We start from the raw sequence: 24,332 nt of genomic DNA on the forward strand, positions 1-24,332 counted from the left end.
CTGAGAAGTAAATGGAAGTGTTGTTAAGAGTAGTTTTCCCCTGCCAGTCTGGGCCCACTGCCACACCAGCCCCAAATAACACACTGAGACACTGTATGAGATATAAAGCTGTTGGCTTGTTTCTAATGTTTCTTATTGGCTGACTCTGTCTTAATGATTAACCCATTTCTAATAATCTAAGTACTTCCACGTCATCTTATCATACTGGAGAGAGGGGCTGGCGTTCTTCTCTCTCCGTCCTCCATCTTGGAACCCCCCCTACTACTTCCTCTCTCCTCCTAGTCTCCTAGTCGTGCCTATCTTGCTTTCCTATTGGCCAAAAGTTCTTTATTCATTAACCAATAAGAGAAACATATTTACAGAATGACATCTCCTATCAGAGGGTTGTGAGCAAATAAACAGAGGCCTAAAACCCACCTTCCTCAGACCCCGCTGAAAAGCCATTGCCTTCCTTCTCTGCCCCTAAAGCTGAACACTCCCTGCAATGGGACACTTAGTCCCCACTTGCAATCTGTGGCAATCCCAAAGGTCCCAGCTCTTCTGTCCCAATCCTTCTCCCCACTACCCTAACTTCCAAGCTGTTCCTGCTTGCACATGTTTCTCCCGGCAGCTATCTGCTCCAGTCTAAACTGACAAGGCATCCCCGCTGTTTGTTATCCTCTATCTTCAGAGAGATAACAATGGCAGCTTTAAATTTCCCCTAATAAATCCTTCTTTCCACCCACAGAGCAGTCCAGTTGGGTAGTTTCTCTGTACCTGCACTTATTAAAACAAACTACATTGCCCCCAAAGTCCCCCAATTCCAGTCATCTCCCCCAGTACCCTGTCCCAACACCCATCTAATCCTTTCTGTTCCCATCTCCCATCTGCCCCCACTCCACCCACAAATCTATCCTATTTCCTCTTCCCTGGAAGATCCCTGCATACCTCCTTTGAGCCCTTCTTGTTACTTGCCTAGACTTGGGTCTAGGCATTGGAGCATGACTGTCCTTTGCTTTACAGCGTGTCCACTTATGAGTATGAGTGAGTACGTACCATGTTTGTCTTTCCAGGTCTAGGTGACCTCACTCGGGATGATCTTTTCCAGTTCCTTCCATTTGCCTGCAAATTTCATGATATCATTGTTTTTAATAGCTGAGTTATAACTATATTGTTAAACTGTACCACATTTTTTTTTTTATCCATTCTTCAGCTGAGGAAGATCTAGATTGTTTCCAGATTCTGGCTATTATGAATAAAGCTGGTGTAAACATAGTTGAGCAAATGTCCTTGTGGTAGGATGGGTTGTCTTTTGGGTCTATGCCCAAGAGTGGCATAGCTGAGTCTTGAAGTAGATTGATTCCCAATTTTCTGAGGAACTGCAATATTGATTTCTGTAGTGGCTGTACTAGTTTGCATTCCTACCAGCAGTGGAAGTGTGCTCCTCTTGCTCCACATCCTCATTGATCTGAACCATTCTGACAGGTATAAGATGGAATCTCATAGTACCTTTGAATTGCATTTCCCTGACAGCTAAGAATGTTGAATGTTTCTCTGACATTTTAGGATCCTCTGTCAAAAAAAAATTCTATTTATATATGTATCCTATTTTTAATTGGGTTATTTGGTTTGCTGGTATATAGTTTCTTGAGTTCTTTATATATTTTGGATATCAGCTCTCTGTTGGATGTGTGGTTGGTGAAAAATATTTTCCCATTCTGTAGGCTGCCATTTTGTCCTATTGATGGTTTCCTTTGCTTTAGAAGCTGTAGATTACTTTTAGGATGGTCTTTTTTACTATGTTGGTCCTACCAATTCATGAGAATGGGAAATCTTTACATCTTCTGATATCTTCAATTTCATTCTTCAAAGACTTGAAGTTTTTATCACACAGCTCTTTCATGTGTTTGGTTACAATTAACTCAAACTACTTCACATTATTTGTAGAAGGGTGCTGTTTCTCTGATTTTTTCCCCTCAGTCCATTTGTCATTTGTGTATAGAAGGGTTACTTGTATTTTGTTTGTTTCTTTGTTTGTTTCATTGTTGTTGTTAATCTTATATCCAGCCACTTCACTTTATCAGCTGAGGAATTCCCTGGTGAAATATCTCAGGTTGCTTGTGTATATTATCATTTCATCTGCAAATAACAATACTTTGACTCCATTATTTCCAATTTATATCCCCTTAGTTTCCTTCAGTTGTCTTATTAGAAACCTACTGCAATGGAACCCTCTGGAATCTATGAGAGTGACCCTATCAAAGTCTCCTAGTAATGGGGTACACAGAGCTTGAACTGGCCATCTTTTACAACTAATAGAGCTCCTAGAAGTGGAACTAAGACATCAACCCAGCCACAAAACCTTTGATCTGTAATATGTTCTGCCTGGAAGATAGGCTGGGTGAATGTTGACAGTGAACTTATGGGAGTGGCCAACCCATGGCTAGTCCAACTTGTAGCCCACATCAAGAAAAGCCAACATCACCTGATGCTGCCTGGATGTCCTGAAACTAGAGGCAGGACTTACCAAAAACCCAGGATGGAATCACATGTAAAAAAAATTTCAATAATATGATTGTTCGCCCAATTGTCACCAGAGAGGCACCATTCAGAAGCCAATGGAAACAGATGCAGAGACCTAAGGTCAAATAGTAGGCAGCGCCAGGAGAACCCACAGAAGAAGTGGAAGAAGCATTGTATGAGCCAGAGGGATCACAGACAACACAGGAGCACAGACCATAGTATCAACTAAGCAGGGCTAGTAGGGCCTCACAGAAACTGAAGTGAAAGCACAGACCTGAGCTAGTCTTCTGCACATACGTTATGGTTGTGTACCTTGCTATTGTTGTGCAACTACCAACAATGGAAGAGTGTGGGGGGGGGTTGTCTCTTGACTCTTTTGTCTATGCTTGGGACCCTTTTTCTCCTACCAGATTGCCATGTCCAGCAGTGATATGGTGGTTTGTGTCCAGTCTTATCATATTTTGTTATGCTGTGTTTGGTGGTGGATTCCATGGAAGACCTGCTCTTCTTATTTTGTCTTATTTTTATTTATTTATTTTTATTTTGTTTTGCTTTGATTTTGAAGGAAAACAGAGGGGGGTTGATCTAGAATAGAGGGGAGATATGAGGAGAGATGAGAGGAATGAAGGGAGGAGAGACTGCAGTTAGGAAATAATATGTGAGAGAAGACTAAAATTTTAAAATAACTAAGTTGAAAACAGTTGTTTTTCAACTATAAGTTGAAAAAATGTTAATAAATAATTATCCGCATTGTCCAGACACAAGATTCTTAAACTGTCATGTGAATCCTTTATAAAAGAATCTAATGTTTGATTGTGAAAATTGGTAACAGTAAAATGTTTTTGGATAAGAAATGCCCACAAACTATTTCCAGATCAAAACTGTAAAAGATCTGAGGTGATTCTGGCAACTCCTACCAATGTGGCAATGTGAGGTTTCATTGTGGTCTTGGTTCTGAACACAATTTGAATACCGTCACACCATTTAACACTAATGAACACTGTCTAAAAACCTCAGCTCGGATTCATGACTATTGCATATTATGATTCTCAGTGTTTTTACTGCACATACATAATTTTCTGTTCTTATGGAAAGGTAATAATTTAATTACAGAAAATAGTATTCCTATTATCATTAAAAAATAAAAAGCAATCCACAAGCCTCTGTTTGTGTATGGTGCAATGTGCACGAAGGGAAATGGCCACAAGAGCCACTGTGGTGCTGAGATACACACCTAAACAAAATAGGGTCAGTTTAGAAAAGCAGTGAGCACAGCAGTGCAAAGATACACACCTAAGCCACCCAGGCTTAGTTCAGGAAAGGCTGTGGCTCTTCTGAATGTAAAAGCTTATGAGTGCTGCTATCACCTGGAGCTACAGTGACATTGATTAACAACTTTGTCAAAGCTCTCCCTGCACACCTCACTGCCACATCCCAAGACTTAGGTCCCAGAACCCTGGCTAGGAGAGAAAAGGAATAAACAAAAGATAGACACACATACAGTGAATCTGGGATCAAAGTGGGGTTCTCTAACTGATAGCACTGCCACCCAGAACCTTACCACATTTGTTAGCTGTGGGGAGGTAGTCTTCATAGGAGGTCTCTGTAGTCAATCTCAGGCTATTAACATCTGGCAGGAGGAAGCCCCAATTCTGATCAATCCTTCCTAAACATGCATACTTGACTACCAAGGAAAGATTAGCCATTTCTCTGGAGCATGGCCCATATAGGTATTAGCTTTGCCGGTTTCCCAAGGGTCAATTGACCTTGGAATCTTCGATAGGTTGTGGCTATGTCAAAATATACGTTCACTCAAGACTTTGCTCATTAAGACCTCCACTGTTTCCCATACAATCATGCCTTTGCATTCTACTCTCCTGTCTCCCAAGGACAACCAGTTACGCTTATAGGGACAGGCTTCTTACATGGGGCAAAGCAGGAATGAATGCAGTGACCAGAACCTCTCTTTACCATGATTTGGGTATAGGAGATAAGATTGTTTGCAGATTTCCAAAATTTGGAGTCCCATTTACTTATCCTCAATTTAGGTGCCCTTCTCTGATTGCATGTAAAATAAATTAATACATTCATTACAATAATCTTACTTTGCCAAGTAGAAAATATAGTTTTATAAATCATTTATTTACTTTATTACTTTAAATTCATGGGTGGTTTGCCTGATTTATGTATCTGCACCAGAAAAAGGCTTTGAAAGTTCTGGGACTGGAGTGACAGATAGTTGTGAGGCACCAGAAGATGCTGGGGATACAAGCAGATTCCTCTGAAAAAGCAACAAGTTTTCTTAACTGTTAAGCCAACACTTCACCATGCCCCAAAACACAGTTTTTATTGGTTATTAAGCTGCATTTATCATGTAGTGGTATGTTAATGGTTTGGATGTAATAGATCACTCATTTGCATGTCTAAATACTTGTTTGCCAGCTGGTGAGGATTTTGTGGTATGGTGAAATCTTCAAGTCAAAGAGCCCAACAGGAAGAAGTAGGTGATTCCAGTCTGGCTGGGCCTTGGAGATGACAGCCCCACCAACTCCCACTCCTCTCTCTCTCTATCTCTCTCTATCTCTATCTGTATCTCTGTCTCTCTCTCACTCACTCACTATGGCTGCCTCAGCCACCTGCCTCACAGACAGGAGCTAACTCTAATCCCTCAGTGAGCTTCAAGTTAAATAAACCTCTTCTCTGAAAGGATATTGCTTCTATTGTGGTAAGGAGACAACTAATATGATTCCCAACAAAAATGCTCCTACTCAGGAGAAGGGAGGTGAAGATAGGAGAGAGCTAAGGTGAGGTGGCAGCTGCTTATGCTGAATAGTGTGTGTAGCAGGCTTTCTTGGACCACCAGCCCCTACGTCATGACACAGAGACTTACTAATTGTGAAACTTTGGCCTATAATTTAGGCTTGCCCAACTAGCTCATATAGCTTAAATTAACCCACTTTTATTAATCTACATTTTGCCTCTTGGCTTTTTACCTCTCTTCCATCTTACACCTCCTGCTTCCTTTCCCTGTCCTCTGGCATCTTCATCTCCTCTTTCTCTCTCTCTTTCCAGAAGTCCTACCTTACCTCTTCCTGCCTAGCTATTGGTCATTGAGCTCTTTTATTAGGTCAGTAAGAAGGTGCCTTGGAAGAGACACATCTTCACATTGTACAAAATGATTATTCAACAAGTGTAAGAGGAGATGTCTGAGATGGAAGGCAGAAGCCATGTAGGTCTGACCTGTGTTAAGAGTTCATGGAGTGGTGGGAGATGTGAATGAAAATTCCTGCAAAGATGAGAATTGGTGATTAGGTCTTCAGTACTCTAAAATGCCACTGCCCAGAGCTAATTACCTATCATGGGCTATCCTCAGTCCCCAGAACAGTATGCTTGCTCACATATGTGTTGGAATTAACATTCTGTGGATAAAAATCTTTAGAATGTATTAAATTGCAGACCATTGGCTTCTACAAAACCAGAAGCTAAGAATGTCATCAGATTGCCTTTAGAAAATACTCTCCCACCTTGCTGTAACTATCTCTCTGTTGCACCCACCAATATAGTTTAAATTTGCTTTGATTTATTATTGGAATAATAGGATAAAAGGGTAGATTATTTTTATTATTATTTTATTTTATATAACAAAGTCCAATTAAATGAAAACAAACATTTATACACAATATTTGGGAATTTGGGCATCGTTCTTTCCAAACTACTTCCTGCTGGTAAGGGGCATTGTCATGGGGGATTCGAAGAAGATTCAAATATCCTGGCTGTAGTCTGTAGGGCTGTTTTGTCCAGCTGTTTTGAATGTAGGATCACCTGGTACTCTGTTTCAGGCGGTCTGGCTTGATCAAACCACATTAGTCTGGAAGGAATCCACATCTTTTCATTTTCTGTGGAAACAAAAATAGAAATACTTTTCCCCAGTAACTTGTCCTTCAACTTAAATTTTGGAGTCAAAGCATTTTTTTTAATTTAATTTATTATTTTACATGTCGATCCCAGTTCTCTCTCCCTCCCTCCCCCCAGTCCTCCCTCCCTCCTTTCCTCCCTTTTACCCTCTCTGCCCTCTCACATGCTCTCTAAACACCCTCCCCTCCCATCCCCCCACCCCAATTCCATATGTAGGGGAATGCCATCCAGTTGGGGTCATGTAGATCTGACAGATCCTGTGAAGTAGAGACTAGGGCTTCTCTCCTGTCTCTAGATTAAGACAGTTATCCCTCCATGGGGGATATGTTTGCAAAGTCCTTTTGTGCACCAGGGATACATCCTGGCTCCACTGTCTAAGGTCTCTTAGACTGCTCAGTCCTTCTGGCTGAGACCCATATTCAGGGGGGCCTGAGTCAGTCCCATGCTGGCTTCCCAGCTATCAGTCTAGTGGCCCTTAGCTCCTCCTTGTTCAGGTAAGCTGTCTGTATGTCTTTCTGCCGCATGGTCTTGTCCTCTCCATCTGCATCTGGGTTCTAGTTCGACTCAGTGTTTATGTATGGGTGTTTGATCCTGTTTTCAACAGGCATTAGTTGAGGGCTCCATGGAGAAGTTAGTTGTTGATCTCACTCTCCTGGAAGGGCATTTATGATAGCCTTTCCACGGAAGCTAAGATTGTTAGTTGGGAGCAGTCTTGTAGTTCTCTCGACCTTTCTTTGTGTTCAATTTTATCTTCAAAACAATATTGGCTCCCTCTTTTATGTTCTCTCTCTCTGTCTCTGTCTCTCTCTCTCTCTTTCCTATCTTCTATTCCTAACCAGGCTCAATCTTCCTGGTCGCACATGTTTTACTTTCCTCCCCCTCTTTTTCTCCTACTTCTCTCTACATTAGATGCCCCCCCACTTCACCTGAGCTCTGGGGGACTTGCCCCTTCCCAGTTCTGTGAGGGACTTTATATGAATCTCTTAGAATACACCTTGTATCCTAGTTCGTCTGGTAATGTGAATTATAGGCTGGTGATCATTTGATCTAGGTTTAAAATCCATATATGAGTGAGTACATACTGTGTTCCTCTTTTTGTGACTGGGTTACCTCATTCAGGATGGTTTCTTCAAATGCCATCCACTTGCCTGCAAATTTCAAGATACCATTATTTTTTCTGCAGAGTAGTATTCCATTGTGTAGATGTGCCACATCTTCATTAACCATTCTTCAATTGAGGGGCATCTAGGTTGCTTCCAGGTTCTTGCTATTACAAATAGTGCTGCTATGAACATAGTTGAACAGATGGCTTTGTTGCATGGATGTGAATCATTTGGGTATATGCCTAAGAGGGGCATTGCCGGGTCCTGTGGTAAACTAATTCCCATTTTCCTGAGGAACCGCCATACTGATCTCCAAAATGGCTGTATGAGTTTGCACTCCCACCAGCAGTGGAGGAGTGTTCCACTTTCTCCACATCCTCTCCAACAAAAGTCATCACTGGTGTTTCTAATTTTAGCCATTCTGGCAGGGGTAAGGTGGTATCACAAAGTTGTTTTGATGTGCATTTCCCTGATAGCTAAGGATGTGGAGCATTTTCATAAGTGTCTTTCAGCCTTTTTGATTTCCTCTATTGAGAATTCTTTCTTCAGTTCTGTACTCCATTTTTAATAGGATTATTTGGTGTTTTGTTGACTAGTTTCTTGAGTTCTTTGTGTATTTTGGAGATCAGCCCTTTGTCGGATATAGGATTGGTGAAAATCTTTTCCCAGTCTGTGGGCTGCCGTTTGGTCTTGTCGACTGTGTCCTTTGGGTAGATTATTGAATCTACAATTTTTTTTAAAAAAAAAAAAAGCAACTACAAATCTCAAATAGTTTACACTCATATGGATTTTTGTATACTGATATAAATTTAAGGTTATTTTGTGTGTGTGTGTGTATATACATACATATATATATATATATATATATATATATATATTTGTTTAAATTACTGTATCTATACAACTTATTTTAAAATGTAAAGTTTTAGTCCTTAAAAGCTATTATTACTAATTGTTTATGATAAATAAGAAATACAAGTTGTCATCTATAACAGTCAAACTTGTACCCAGGTTAGGTATATTTTTTAAGGTTAAACAGATATATTTTACTTAGATAAGTAGTCTTCAAACACCTCAGAGACCTACAGAATATGGCATTTGAGATGTTTTAGTAACATAAATCTTTTCATGGCAGTGAGACACATCTGTTCCTGGCAGTACCGATTTCCTAAAAAAAAAAAAAAAGGAAAAAGAAAGAAAGAAAGAAAGAAAGAAGAGTATCAAATATCCTCCATATCTAGTATGCTTTCATTGTGGCAAAGCACTGGGCAAAGAAACTTCCTTTGCCTTGACTGCTAACAGTATGCTCTCCAAATTGGACAAACAGGTTACAAAGAAAGGTGACTGCCTAACTTCACCAAGGCAAGATAAGTCATTCCTTCAAAGCCCTGCTTCACAGAAAAGTCTGTCAGATAGCCTAGGCATTATCTTATAGACAGAGAAGGCACAGCATTTAAATATCACATACATTTAATAATTTCTTCCTTTAAAGAAAAACTTAAGTCAAACTATTAAAAAGAATATACCAAAGTGTTTATAGACAGAAGATATTAGAGTGCAAAGTAATGGGAGTGTTTCTTTTTTGGTATGGAATGAGTTTTCAAATTCACCAATGAGTAGCATGAGTTATTAGAGTAAACAGTAAAGCTAAAGCACAGCTTAGTTAGTTATACCTATACTGTGTTTTTAAGATAATTCCACATTCACTGATAAATAATGCAGAATAGCACTATTAGAGAGGTGCTCATGCTTCCTAGGACTGTCCTTGTAGCCCCGGTCTCTTTCTCTCAAGACTCCCATCCCACAAAGGTGTCACCCTTTAACTGGTTGTTCCTGTAAAGGTATGGTTGAGTCCTAGGCTGCAAGATATTAACAGACAAAAATAAAAAGAAGAAGAAAGAGAAAAAAAGTATGAACCAACTGTCACTATGGTGTGTGGTGGCTGTTCGTCACCACATAGCAAGTCACCAATGAACAAAAAACTAGGGCAACAGACAACTATTTCCTCAGGGTTTTCACAGGTCAGGAGTATGCATGCAGCTCAGTTCATTCAGGAACATGGACACAGTTAAGTGTTCACAATGCTGCTATCATGATATCTCCAGTATCACATTCCCGTCTAGGGGCTCATCTGGGGCATATTCATGTCCAGGCTTACTTGAGCTATTAGCAGGGTTTATCTCCTAATTTCAAATGAAGGATCCAGCTTCTTGTTGGCTGTTGCCAGGTACCCCACAGTGTCCTATATGTGGCTGCTTACCACATGAGCTTCTCCAATGCGGCCACTCAGTATACCAGGCCAAAAAGGACTCTGGAGGAAGAGAACAAACACAGTGGCATCAGCCATAAATAAGCCAGACACTATCCACTCTTTCTACAAGCCCATTGGCAACCACTGAGCCACAGCTGGACAACACAGCCACTTTTTTTCTAGATACCCATGCAGATTAAAACAAATACTATAATTGTGGAAAGGATAAGCTAAGTGCTAAAACATGGTGAGCAGAATACCTTCCACTTGGAACTTCCCTAAAAATGACAGTATTACATCACTACTAGATGCAGCTTTGTTAATAGAATGAAAATTAAGTTCCTTTACAAGAAAAATAAAAAAGGTGTTGTGGCCATAGAGATGACTCAGTGGCTAAGAGTGTTTGCTGCTCTTCCAGAGAACCCAAATTCAGTTTCCAGAACCCCGCCCACCAGGTAGCTCACAACCTCTGGTCACTGGGGCTTGTGAGAAATCAAAAAAACACTGGCCTTTACAGAACACTCACACACACATACAGAACACTCGCACACACACACACACACACACACACACACACACACATACTATGATTAAAAAATAACAATATGTAAATATATAAATCACATTCCTTTCCTCACTAAGATTTAGTTTCAAATAAATCAATTTTAGCTAAACTTGTAATTTGTCATTCCTACACATGTGGCCAATCTGATAAATCTATTGATCTATTGTCTTCATTATCTCCATATAATCCCTTTAAAACATCAGATTGTTTCACATATGTTTTATTCTGAATTACCCCTATAAGGCCCCATCCCTTACAAGGTAAGATCAAGGGACGAGCCCAAAATTAAACAATTGACAAGAGACACCACTTCTGCCAAGACTCTACTGTATTGCAAGGCCAAGAAGTTGACTTCACTGAAGAAAAGTGAAAGTTTGCTAATCATTTTCCAGAAATGTGGGGAAATTGTTGCTAGCCCTCACTTCTCTGATGAATGTCCTATGCCCTCTAGAATGGTGAAAAGAAAGAAGGGTAGGAGAGGAAGCCAAAGGGAGGAGTTACTAATGGATGCTTTTAGGACAAAGAAATTTTAATATGAGTATGTTGTGAGAAGTTTTTCAGTAAAGAAAATGGTTATTTATGGGACGTGGGCTGCAGAACAGAAATCCTTCCTAAGTAAGTTACCTCCCACCATTCCCTCTACTCACCTTTCTATTACCCTGAATGCTCTGTGGTGTGTGTGTGTGTGTGCTTGTGTGTATGTGCTTGTGTATGTGTTTGTACCTGTGTGTGAGTGTGTGTGTGCTTGTGTGTGTGTGCTTGTGTGTGCATGTTTGTGTGTGTGTACTTGAGTGTATGTGCTTGTGTGTGTGTTTGTACTTCTGTGTGAGGGTGTGTGCACACGCACGTGTGTGTGTGTGTGTGTGTGTGTGTGTGTGTGTGTGTGTGTGTTTCCTGGTGAATAAAATAAAGAAATTCGCCTGTATTGCTTTATTGACTGAATATCAGCCTTTCACCTTCTCCACATAACCTTTTAGTCTTCCCCATTTTTGTTAGCTTGGTCATTTTGCCATGCAGTGCTTAAGATAGAAACTGCTATTATAACTCATATTGTCATTAACATAACATGAAAATAGATGAACCAAAACAATATAAAATAAGGTGGCCAGAGTCTTTTTCATCCCTTCCTAGCTCATTGTGTTGTATTTCTACAACACAGCATAGACATCATGGTATGGTGTCATCACACATATTTACTAACATCATGAATATAGCGAATTCATTGTGAAATCATGTCAATTTGGTAAAATTAGCCTGTAAAAAAATATAATTCCCCTAATCCCTAATGAATATGACCAACAGTGTATTTAGATTACCTAAACTTCATTTTCTACTTCTACACAATTAAAATATATCTGTTTTGTTGCTGCCTTTACAAACTGACTAATATACCATATACAAAGCTAAGACATATGACAGGTGCTTCCTGGCCAACCCTGTGTTAAGAGGCTAACAAACATAGCTCTGGGCAAACTATTATTAGAATCTTTCAAATATTAATTGTATTTTATCTAGTGGGCTGAAGAAAAATTTTAATGATAAAATCCATTTGTCCAATTGATATTTAATTCCCTTTTCATGGGGCTAATCCACAGGAGGAAAATAAACTGAGTATAAATACCACAATTAAATTAGCATCTATGCTTGACCATCAGTTTCTATAATTACATTGTGTCCAGGTTTACACTTTTGATTCATTGGTGAGTGGCAAGAATGCTGGTTAAAACATCTACTGCCTTTGCTTTCAGAATGCAGAAGATGACTAGTGACAGACACGCAAAGGCAGTGCACAGTTGATGAGCTTTCCCATTCATGCCTGTGAGGCATGCCCACATGCATGCAGGTAAGGACTCCTGCTTATATTAGCAGGGTGTGAAGGTTAGCTCTGCTCCCTTGCTATGGGTGTGGTGTGACCACCATGACACCTTTTCCCCAATGGTATGCTGTATCTTCAGCCAAAATAAATTGTTTCTCTTTTATGTTTTTTTTTCCCCAGGGAATCTTATCACAGCTACAGGAGGTATGGCTAAGATAAAAAGGGAAACATTTAAATTTTCAGTTTTCATACTCACGGATCTCTAAGGTATATTCTTGGTGAGGGACTCAGTTAAAAAACCCTTAAGCCTAAGACTATGGGATTTTAGTTCAGAATGTGCAAGGCAACTCAATTTATTGCCTCTACTTCTCTGCATTCTAACAACTTCCAGTCACTATTGTGAAAACACGGCCTCAAAATTAATTCACTCAACTACTTGAATATTTATTATTTCCTTCAATCTCTTGAAATCCACTGATCAGATATAATGGAAAAATATCAGTTAGGTGGTAGTGAAAGCATTCTGGGGTCTTTACCAAGCCCTCTTTCAGACAAAATGAGAAAGAAACCATCCATTTTATTCCTACAATGTATCTCTCTGTACTGCATGGCATGAAGCCAAGCTATAAAATGATGTTTTAATGTGGCAAGCCACATGAAAGAAACACCTTAATGATGTTTGGTCCTGCCTGAATATTAAGAGATAGCTTTGAAGACTCCCACAATAAGGTCTACAATCTGATGATTGCTTGTATTTCCCCATTAAAGATGCAGCAAATGTTATTTGAAAGGTTTATACAAGGCCTACCTACAGATAGGAATGTTTTTACTGCCAAGCTGTCATCACGCAAAGCTTGCAATTTATGACACAGCTTATGATCGGACATAAAATTGTAAATTAGTCTCACATGGGAAAGCTATTTCTAAGGACAACACATTTACAAATTGAAATGGCATTATACAAAATACTGTGGAGAGGAAGTTTATTCAGCTTTTAAAAAAAAAAAAAAGGTATTTCTAAAAATTCAGGCAGAATACGATAAGGTGGTGTCCTTTGAGGACATGATGAAAAATGACATATAAAACTAAACAATTTCCATTTTTCCTTATTGTGAATTAAATCACCTTGTTCACTTATCAAGGGCACTCTCCATAGGGCACTCAAAGGTGGCAGTAGCCCATGTGCCTTTAGCTTTCTAACATCCTGACATCTACTCATGTCTCTCCTCAGTCAATCATTTTACTGGGATGTTTGCTTTGAGTCCATTTTCAAATGAACATCTTTTCAGACAGTAAGGAAAGCAGGCAGACTTAGAAGTTGCAACCCAGAGCATATTCCATTAAATCCCCATCCCACTGTGCTAAACATATCAACAGAGTTACTACTACAAGTCTAAGCTGCAGATTCTAAAAGAAACTGTAATACACACACTTATTAGCTGTTTCAGATAAAAAAAAAATAAGTCCTTTATATATCTGAATTGTAACCTTGTCATAATAGAGTAACACATGGATTTAAATTAGACATTGAAAAACTGAAGAGAACTCTGCAAATTGAAATGTTTCTCAAAATCCTTTCAAAATCAGTGCCCTCCACTAAGGAACAAAATGCCATCAAAGGTTGTAATTTTAATTTATATAAGGCACGTTATTAAATCTCTACATCACCATGAGTTACTATCAGATGCCATCTGTCAGAGTGGCTAAGTACAGGATTAATTATTTCAATATACAAAAATGAACTTTTTTGTTCTTTTTGGGTTTTTTTTTTTTTCATTTTAATCATTTCTGTGAACTTTTATAGGGACATTCTCTCTCTCTCTCTCTCTCTCTTTCTCTCTCTCTCTCTCTCTCTCTCTCTAAGACTGGTCTCTGATAAACAAAATGTTTCCTATAATCTTGGCCAGGACTTCTTGAAGTCCTTGCCAGAAGTCTAAGCCTCTTCTACTTTTGAGGTCCTCAACATTTACATAAACAGTAAAAACAGGAAGAACAAAGATGGTTACGAAAAGAGTGTTATACTCTAGCGTTCAATGCTGATGTAACTCCTTTATCAGATTAAACATACTGAAAAAGCTAATTTGGAGATGGATAAATTTGAGGTGCTTCCCCAAGGTGAAGCCCCAATTCAGGTGGGCACAGGTTCTTTTTTGCCTATAGTGAACAGCATATGATGCCAGAGTATCCATCTACTAGAGAGGAAATTATCCCCAGGCCTATTGGCCCTCCATAAGGTAAAGAAAAGGAGCACTACAGTAAGCAATGTTGCTAGTCGTGCATGTTCCTTCTTTCTCTCCCAGGCAAATAGCTTAGGGATGGAAGAAAATACAGGTAATATATCAAGCTGCTACCATATACACACACATAGATGTAAACTTCTATAACTGTGCTATGAGATTTGGGTATATCTTGGGAGAAGACAGCATATCCCTCAGCCATCTGCAATTGCAAATGGATGGCCAGGAGTCTCAGCACTGGGTAAATGTAACCACGTGCTCAGGGAGTTGAATGTGCCTCTGACCCACCTAACACATTTAAAAAGACCATCTTATATAGGCCAAAGAGGTTCTCTGTGGGTTATTTTTTTACCTTTTGTGCTAAGACCACTATTTCCAAACCTGACTACACATGGAGGAACACTCAGGAGTGTGTGGATTTGTGACTCTTGTCTATTCACTGAAATCTTATACAGCCTACCCCATAGCAATACTTTACAAGCAACAGAAAGGCAGAAAAATGTATCTATTTTTTTCCTCCTTTTCAGTATTACTGTATTCCCAGAGCCATTCAGTTGATGTTCAATACTTGCCTACATTTATTTATTTTTTAATTGCAAATAATTTTTCATACACTGTGTTCTGACTCTGTACAGCCCTCTGCCTATTCTTCCCAGTTTCTCCCCACCTCCCCTCCCATCTGGACCCACACTCTTTCTGTCTCTCTTTAGAGACAAAGGTACATCTAAGAAATAATTATAAAACAAACAAACAAAAACAAACCAGAATAGGACAAAACAACCAAACAAGAAAAAGTAAAGAAATGCATATAGAACCAGAGACACACAGGTTCAAGCACACAGGAACAATAAAAACAGAAAACCGCAAGCTATAATTTATATTCAAAGGGCCAAAAACAAACAAACAAACAAAGCACTTTCAAGAGACAGAGAGGCCGTTGAGCTGGTTTTCTGTTGGCTGTCTACTGCAGGGCATGGGACCTGCTCTTAAGAATAATCTGTTTCCCTAATAAGGCTCCTTAGGAGAAAAAGTTTTATTTGCAAGAGGTTATCAGTTGGAAATAGCGTCTGGGTTAGGGATGAGGTTATGTGTCCACTTCTCTTTCAGCTCTAGGCCCCCGTCTGGAACATACCTGTGCATGATGTCTCAGTCTTCCTGAGTTCATACATGCGCTGGCCTTGTTGCGTCTAGACAGCCTTGATTCCTTGGTGTCCTCTATCTCCTCTGGCTCATCTGTTAGGGAAGGAGGGGTGCCCGGGTGTGAAGGTCAGAGGACAACTTCTAAAATTTAATTCTCTCCTGCAACCACAAGGAGTTGTTCAGGTTGGACTCTGGTTCTCTTACTCTGTGACAAGCCTCTTCATTTTTGAGACATCTCTCAACTGGAAGTTTTAGATGGTGGCATGGATGCCGTGGAGGTAGGACAGGCTCTCCCGAGTAAGCATATAAAAACAAATGGAGTGTTTCTTGACAGACCATTTTTGGATGACACAAGACTCTCAAGAGAAACTCCAACAACAACAAAAAATAAAATTAAGAGAGTCATTCTGATACCTGTCATCTAGCCAAAGAATTTTATTTGCCTAATACTTCTGTAGCTCCAGCAGAGAGATTGTTTTCCTCACTTCTCTATACTCTTCTACTCATGGAGCAAGAAAAAGATACATTTTTTTTTCTGACTTAAAAAAGAAGAAAGCAAGCCAGATGTGGGGTGTGGCTCAGTAGCATAGGGCTTCCTTAGTGTCTACAGGTTCTGGGTTTGATCTTCAGTACACCAAAACAAAAACAACAACAACAAAATCCAACTAAATCAAGATATTGTGATCCGTTGAAGGCATCGCTGTGTACATCCAAATGTCTTCATAAATTCATTAAGCAATGCGAAGTCTTTGATTTCCCTATCATTTGTATCCCTCCAACGTCTTGTTGCCAGAAAATATAACCAGAGCTGTCTTAAGCCAAAAGTCAATTTATGGATTTATGATGACAGCACATGAGGGTGGCATGTGTCTCCATCTGTTTTATCCAGTCGAGAGTGCACCAGTGTGTGCGTGGATTTAGCTAGTCTCCAATACCTGTTTGCTTCCTGAACAGTGGAGCTGTCTTCAGTCCCCAGAGGACCGTGAAGCTTCAACTGCACCCAACATAAGACAGCACACTTCCATACACAGGGCCCCGGTATGTCTAGACATGGCATCTTTTGTCTCTGAATGACTAAGCTTTGTCACATGCTAATCCTAACTACCAAGAAAATATAGTTCTACCTTTGGCCAGAGCTGAGTAGGCCTTCAATAGCTCCATTGACCTATCTCACTTAAAGGAAGTGGGACATGGTACCCTGTGAGGTGGTGACCGATCCTCTATTATGCCCACAGAAACTTCCTTTCCAAGTTATCATTGACACATTGCCCCCTGGCTCAAACCACTCTTTCTTGGTGTGGCCCAAGGTGTATTTGAAGACACCTTTCATTCGGAATTTCTCGCACCCTCGCCTTGAATTTAAAATGCCTTTTTTCATCTGTCTTTGTCCTCGGGCTGGTCTTCCAGGGTGAGGTACCGGGCTTAAGATGCTAGTGAGCAGGAGGAAAGCTGGTGGGACATGCTTTCCCCAGTGGGGCACCCGCACCTGTGGTGCAGCTCTGCCCTTCCCTGAAACCTTCCCGCAGCTTCCAGGGCTGGCAGGAGCTGGGTCCAGGCTCGTGCCTCCTTCCGCTCTGGCGGGCGTGTCGAGCTGCAGGAACCCCTAGAGACTGCGTGGCGGGCAGCGTGGAGCGAGGACCAGTCCCCCCAGCTCGCGCCTGGGCCAGGCCGCCCCGCCCAGCCCCGCCCAGCCCCGCCCTGAGCGCCTGGACCACTCGCCCTGTAAGCCCCGCCCTCCCCAAGCTCCCATCCCACTCGGCCCGGGAGCCCATGCTGGGGGGAGGCCGCCGCAGCGGTGGCTGTGCAGCGGTAGCTCAGAGACCAGGAGGACCCGGAGGCAGGATGCCAGCGCTCGGCAGCCCGAGGTAATCTCTAGGATGGCGGGCAGGTCCTCACCTAGGAGCCCAACCCTGGCCGCTTGAAATGCGGACACTAGAAATGGCAGCGCGACCATCGCAAGTTTCTAGCGACTGGAAACGAAGGGTCTCGACTGGAAACGAAGGGTCTCTCGAGATCTGCACTCATTGAATTTATATTCTGCCCTCCCTTTTCCTGTTTTTAAATTCGTTGATTTAAACAATGCAAAGACAAACCCCCTGAGTCACTGTGGGTTGTAAATATAATCCTGAAAGTTTTTTGCCTGGTGTGGTTCTTTGCTATCGCGTATGTATTAACCTGTTAACTCGGGCTAGTCAAATTGGCATTTAAAATATTCTTCGAGGAGCAAGGGCAAGTTTCGCGGCTGCTTTCAGACATCTGGTATTTATCAGCTTAGTTAGCATCTGTCTTCCCTGAAGTGGTCCCAGCGCTGGTTCCTTGGAGATGGGTCTCGCATGTGTCACTCTTGCCCTCTAGTGCCTCACCGGCTTGGTAGCAGTCTGATGGCTAATATTAATAAGATGTTACATAACATGAGGGGACTGGCCAGGACTAGCCTTACTACCACTTGCAAAGGCAGAAAGCCCAACCGAAGGCTGCACATGCTCCTCTTCCTATTTTTTTGTCTGTCGATTGAAACTTTCCCCTGCATTTTCCAACTCTCTGAACTTTAATTCCAGGTAAGTGCATCTGTTTATTTATACTTTATATTGGCAGTTCACTTAGAGGGGCTTTCAATAAAAAGATAACTTTGTTTCCATCCCATCAAGAATTTCTGCTCTGAACAAATGCCTAAAAGAAAAATGAGCCCGTAGAGTATTTCATCATTTAAAGGTCATTCTAAAGTTTTACTTTCTTTAGGTTAAAGGATTAAGGAGGTGACTCTCTGAGTTGGTTCAGATGTATACTAACAAATTCATTATGCAGGCATAGCATGGTTAATCAGCTGCATGTCTTTTGGCTGTTCTGAATTTTGAAAATAACATTAAAGCAACATTTAAACTCTAATCACCAGTTTATCATGCAGTCAAAATGCTTCATAAAGCTTCATATTTGATGTAGGTTAATAAAATTGTAAGATGATATGATGGAAACATTATAAATTGAAGTAAATAAATTGCCTAACTATTGAATAAAGAAGCTTTCAATCAAAAGAAAGTAGTTTTTTTTTTCCTTTTCCTTTGTTTTGTTTTTTCCATTTGATATAGCCATTTAGGAGGAAAAGAGCAGGGGGAAACCAAATTACATTCTCAGAAGCTTAGCATAATCACTTCCTAAATAGTTTTTCCAATATATGGGCATTCTTTAGGCTTGAAATTCATTTGATACCTATATTTTCACAAACACATTAGGATATAGTAATGTGTACTTTGAGAGAGCATTCAAGAAAACAGCATAAACAGATGAATCCCTGATGTTAAGACACAAGTTAAAATAGCAAGTCAGAAATGGAACTGAGCTCAGGTCCATTATTCTTCTTTTTGTCCTTAGAAAATATATGATCCACTGAAACAATGCTGGTCATAAGAGTAGAATAATGAGAGGAGAGTTTAATATTCAGCTAAAACGATTTATTTCCTTTTTATTTTTTCAGCCATAATTCCTTGCCAGTTTTGTATTTGAGGATATTTCAAATATAACTATAGGTGTGAAAAAGCTGATTTTTAAGATTCTCCAAAGGATGATACCTATGACTTTCATCAGCAGATGCTTTATCCTGCCTTCTCTACTTACACTGTGCCTGTTCTCTGTGATGCTGTCTTTGTCCTGCCTGAGCTACTGATGGTAAAGCAGAAGGCTTGGCTCTTCCTGGAAGCAAATGCCAATTGCAAACTTGTCACTTGAGTTGGTAATTTACCCTACAGTCGTTCTTGGGTTACTAACATGTTTGAGATCAAATGAAGTTTCTCTTTGTGGAGAATTTTGTAACAGTTTGGTTTGGTTCAGATCTACTATAATCTCTTAGAATAGATTTTTCTCAAGGAAAATCTTATTTCTCAAAGTTACAGCAAATAGGAGATTTACTTTTTTGTTTAAACTGGAAGATTTTCTGAGAAACCTTCCTTCATTTGAATCCCATCCCTCTGTGAAGAAACTACTGGGTTCAACAATTGAGATATGCAGGGGCTGTCTTTATTTTAAAACTTTAAAGCCATAAAGACATCACAGTTGTTTTATTTGGATCAAGATACCTGATTATATGGGTTCCTTTATTATGGCAGAGGCTTCAACTAATCTTTGATGATTATGGTCAGCTTCTAAGCTGAAAAGCATATTTGCTAAGATTATTTTCAAAGGAAGCTACTTAAATACATATGTTTATGGCTTCTCTGCACTTTATGTAAGAACAAAGAAATATAATTAAGGAAAACCACACTATTCCCAGCTGTTTAGCAACTTAGGTAGCAATGGTACTTCCTTTCCCCAGGATGTGGTCACTGCAGAGGAGTAAGCCACAGGCAGGCAGGACCCCTGAAGGCTGGAACAGATAAAGGGTGCTACCAGGTCACAATAATATCAGCTGTGCTCTAAGATCATTAACCTGAATGATACTTTTTTTAAAAAAAAAAGTATGATTTAAGTTCCCCTTACAATTGTAGAACAGAATTAAGCTATAGTTCCTGTCTTTTTTAGTAAAATCTATACAAGTAAAGCATACATCATAGAGAATACTTTTTAAATTTTATTTTTATTTTTTATGTGTATAAGTATTTGCTTGAATGTATGTATTTGTGCCATGTGTGTGCCTTGTGCCTGTGAATGTCAGGAGAGGGCATGAGCTTACCTGTAACTAGAATTACAAATGGTTGTTAACCACCACGTGGGTGCCGGGAACTGAACTAAACCTGGGTCCTCTGTAAGAGTAGCAAGTGCTCTACAGCACTGAGCCATCTCTTCAGCTCTGGTTTATGCTTTTATATTATTCTAAATATTTTGATCAGTTTCATGAAAACTATATGGCTAGAAAAAGTTTATCCCTATTACCATTAATGCCCATAACACACAATTTCACATTTCTTAAATTACCGAGGGCTGTAACGGTTGAGTACCTGTTATCTATACCAGAGTTTATTAGCATCCAGTATCATAGGCCTTAACTGCAACCCTTAATTGTCTCAGTTATGTTGTCCATTTTACATGCAGGCCAAGTTCTAACCCTTTTGTTTAATTACAATGCTTATAGAAGTCACAGTTGACTAGGTTCCATCCTAGCTCTGCCATGACAAAGTCCCCAGAGGTCCTCTCTGGCTCTGGAATTGGTTCTGTCACCCTTGAAATGATCTCAGAGCCTCTTCCCTGGCCTTCTGTACAAAACTGTATAAATTCCCATGAAAAGCCATCAGAGGGTAACACAAGTCTTAACTTGTTGGAGAGTTGTTTTCTAGAATTTCAGGAGTTAAATTCTAGTTTACCATATAAAGTCAGTGTTGACATACTTCACATGGAAAATTTGAGTATGTGCACTCTTCATGAAACTCCTTTTAGCTATGATACTATTCCCATTTCAATTGAGGCATAAGGGATTAACTATGTAAGGTTGCACCCCTGGCCAGCTGTAAAGCTGAATTCAGTTTGAATCAAGGTTCAGATGCACACAGCAGTAATCACTGCTCTAGTCCATCACCATCTCTGTCATCAGATCAGACCATCAGATATGCGTGTTTGATATGCCTCTTGATAGAATGTTCTCCTCAAGCCAGGCCATATCACTCTACCCTAGCATAGAAAATACAGTATTTATAAGCTATCATTAAAAAGGTATTTACTAGGCATGGATTCTGTACCAGACATAAAGCAGTAGCCAAGACAATCAGATGTAGCATGTTCCTTAATGAAGTATAAACACTCACGTTTAGTTGCTACTCTAATGTCTTAAATGCTACCTGTTCTGAAAGGTGTCTATGGGGGAGGGGAAACTTTAATCTAACTTCCTTGTAGATGAATTTCTAGGCTAGAGCCATGGGACCAGCACCACGCCCAAGTCACAATTCCCCATCTTCTTCTCTAGTCTTCAGTTCCTACTTTGAACCAAATTTCCTCTACAGATGGTCCATCTTCCCTTTTCTGACTTATATAATCACTTAAAACATGGTCCACAGTCATATAGTCAACTATGTGATATAGCCAAACTGTGTCTTATAGTAACACCCTGGTTCTCAGAGATATTATGAACAGGTTATACTCTTATAGTTGAATTGTGCCTGCCAATAGGTGCATACTCTGGCTCACCTAAGAAATAATAGGCAAATGTTGTTCCCTTCAGCCTTACAGGCAGGCAGAACAGGCAGCAAACAGTAATGGAATATTTCTCTTCTCCACCTTACTAGATGGCACAACGCTGAAGGAAATGAACTAACTACGATCTTCCCTTCATGACTTCTAAATACAAGGATGGGAACATTACAGTAGTGCTTTCTTTTTAATTTAGTATACAAAGCTAATGACCCCAACTGCAATCTTTTCTCTCATCCATTTTTTAAAGTCCCTGTTCCAGAGACAGAGTGTGTTCTCCATAGTGCTCCACAGAAATCAATTTCTTATGTGCCTGCCACAGCAGGGTTCAATTAACGTGACATTTCACACACATTCTTTCCCAGAGAAAAGCATGTTCTTTGTCAATTTTTAATACTGCTAAATTACTCTTAGCATAGTCAGTAAAAGTATTTGAAGGCTCCAAGTGCATTTCTCAACACGTATATAATGAATTTGAGAAAGAGGGATATTGTTTAGATGCCAGTGTCTTTCAGCTGTCTCAGGACCGGTGGCTCTTTAGTTATTAATGCTCATCTTCCAGATAGATTATTCTTTTACATTTTATGTTCTGCAAATTCCATATGGTTCTATTCCATTTGAAACTGATTTTTGCTTTAGTATGATGATGGGTATCAGTGGAAGAGAGGAGATGTTACCTTGGTTAACTGGTTCTTGAAGATACTGCAGGGCCTTGCAAATTGCTTGTATATACTCGATTCCTCCCTACATATTTGGGATGGCTTGTTATTCCAAAAGTGATTACACCTCCACTTTTTATTAATGAAAAATAATTAGAAAATTGCTAATGTTTTCTTTGTGGAATCATTTCTTTTTAAAGATGCATCCAAAGAAATTCTAGTCACACAAAATCCTGCAAAATGTCAGAATGTGAAAAATAGAATACAAGCAAGAATCCAAGTAAGAGGTACATTATGTAGCCCTGATTTATGGCTCTGGTCAAGATGGTCATTGCTGCTCTCAATGTTTATATTATTGACCTGACGGTTTGAGGCCAGTGTGATTGATGGTTTGACTTGAGTATTGCCCTAGTTTGTGAATGAGTGCCTATTTATAAAATTGAGTAAAGGCCCCCTATCAGCCATTGAACAAATATTCAATGGGATGTTCTTCTATTAAGAACTGTTTCTGTAGTCACTGAGAACAAAGCGAACTACACAAGTAAACACACATGCTCCCCACCTATGGAGAACACTCCAAAGAACATCACAAGACTAGTAATTGTGCGACATGCTAAAGAATTGGTGCAGAGCAATGGGAAAGTGTTTCCTCAGGGAAGCAATGCAAACCTATGATTGGTGAGTGACATCTATGAGCTGAGACCTTCATGCTTACAATTAAGGTACAGCAGATGAAATGGAGAAAAACTTTCCTGATATAGGCAATACCATGTGAATGGGCCCTGAGACAAGGAGAGGTCTCTTTTGGAGAACAAGAAAAAACCTACTTTACTAGAGTGGGCCACATCAACTGATCAAGAAATGCATGTCAGAATAGGGTCCTAACCACATGGGGCCTTGTGGCCATGTGTAAGAATTTGAATTTTAATCAGCAAGTTTTTAGCATCCACTGATAAAACTATAGTTCTAAGCATACAATTTGAGTTCCACTTTGACTACACAAGCCACACAGAAGAAAGGTAGTGGGGAATCGTGACACATGTGCCAGCTTCTCTCTATGATGGCTTTGTGTCTTCTGGATGAGGAAATGCATCTGGCTGGAGTGAGTTTTGGGAAATTGAATTGGAAAGCAGTGGCTTCATTTGTATATGCTGGGCTGAAATGAAACACTGTCAAGCATGAACCATCAGGCATCACGAGGAGATGAAGGGGGTTTCAGACTGTTAGGAAGTAGCCTTTCATTTTAGAGGGAGGCTTCTTAAGTGGGGGTGTTTATAGTGAAGCAAAATAGCAGAGTGTTTTAAAATGATAGAAGCTCAAGACAGGAAGCAAATAGCATAAATTGCTTCAGGAAGTCCCTGAAATTGACCAGATTCACTAGAACCCTTTCTCTTTCAAGTATATAAACTGTAAAGACTTTCTGAGAGTCACTCTCAGAAAAGGCATGCTTCAAAAAAGTCTCTCAAAGAAGCCCAGCCCTTTGGAAGAAGCAAGACTAGGAAATCTATCTAGAAGAAACAAAGGCAAGCTGTGCTGCCTAGAAGAGGCTTAGAATAACTGGGCCACCTGGAATGGACACTTTCCAACCTGCTGAGCTGCCTGCATATTGTACAGTGTGCTCTAAGTTGCCAGCTTTACTAATCAGTCATGTTGTGGTGGGCTTTGCTGATGCAACTGTCTTTGTGTCATTTCTGACCCTGTAAGTAACCCCTCAGGCCTATTCCTATAAGTATCAAATTCATTGGTTCACCAAGCTAGTTTTGTGTGTCAAGCTGACACAAGCTAGAGTCAACAGAAAGGAAAATACCTTAAGCTGGATTTCATGGAAGGCATTTTCTCAAGAAGCCATCAATAGGGGATGGCCAACCCCATGGTGGATGGGACCATCCCTGGGCTGGTGGTCCTGAGTTCTAGGAGATAGCTGGCTGAGTAAACCAGGGGAAACAAGTCAGTAAGGAGCTTCCTTCTGTATCAGAGCCTGCTGCCGGCATCCTGCCATTTCAGTTCCTCTCCTGACTTCCTTCAGTGATGAA

Source organism: Phodopus roborovskii, unplaced genomic scaffold (genome assembly GCF_943737965.1).
Source record: "Phodopus roborovskii unplaced genomic scaffold, PHOROB, whole genome shotgun sequence".
Classification (NCBI taxonomy): Eukaryota; Metazoa; Chordata; class Mammalia; order Rodentia; family Cricetidae; genus Phodopus; species Phodopus roborovskii.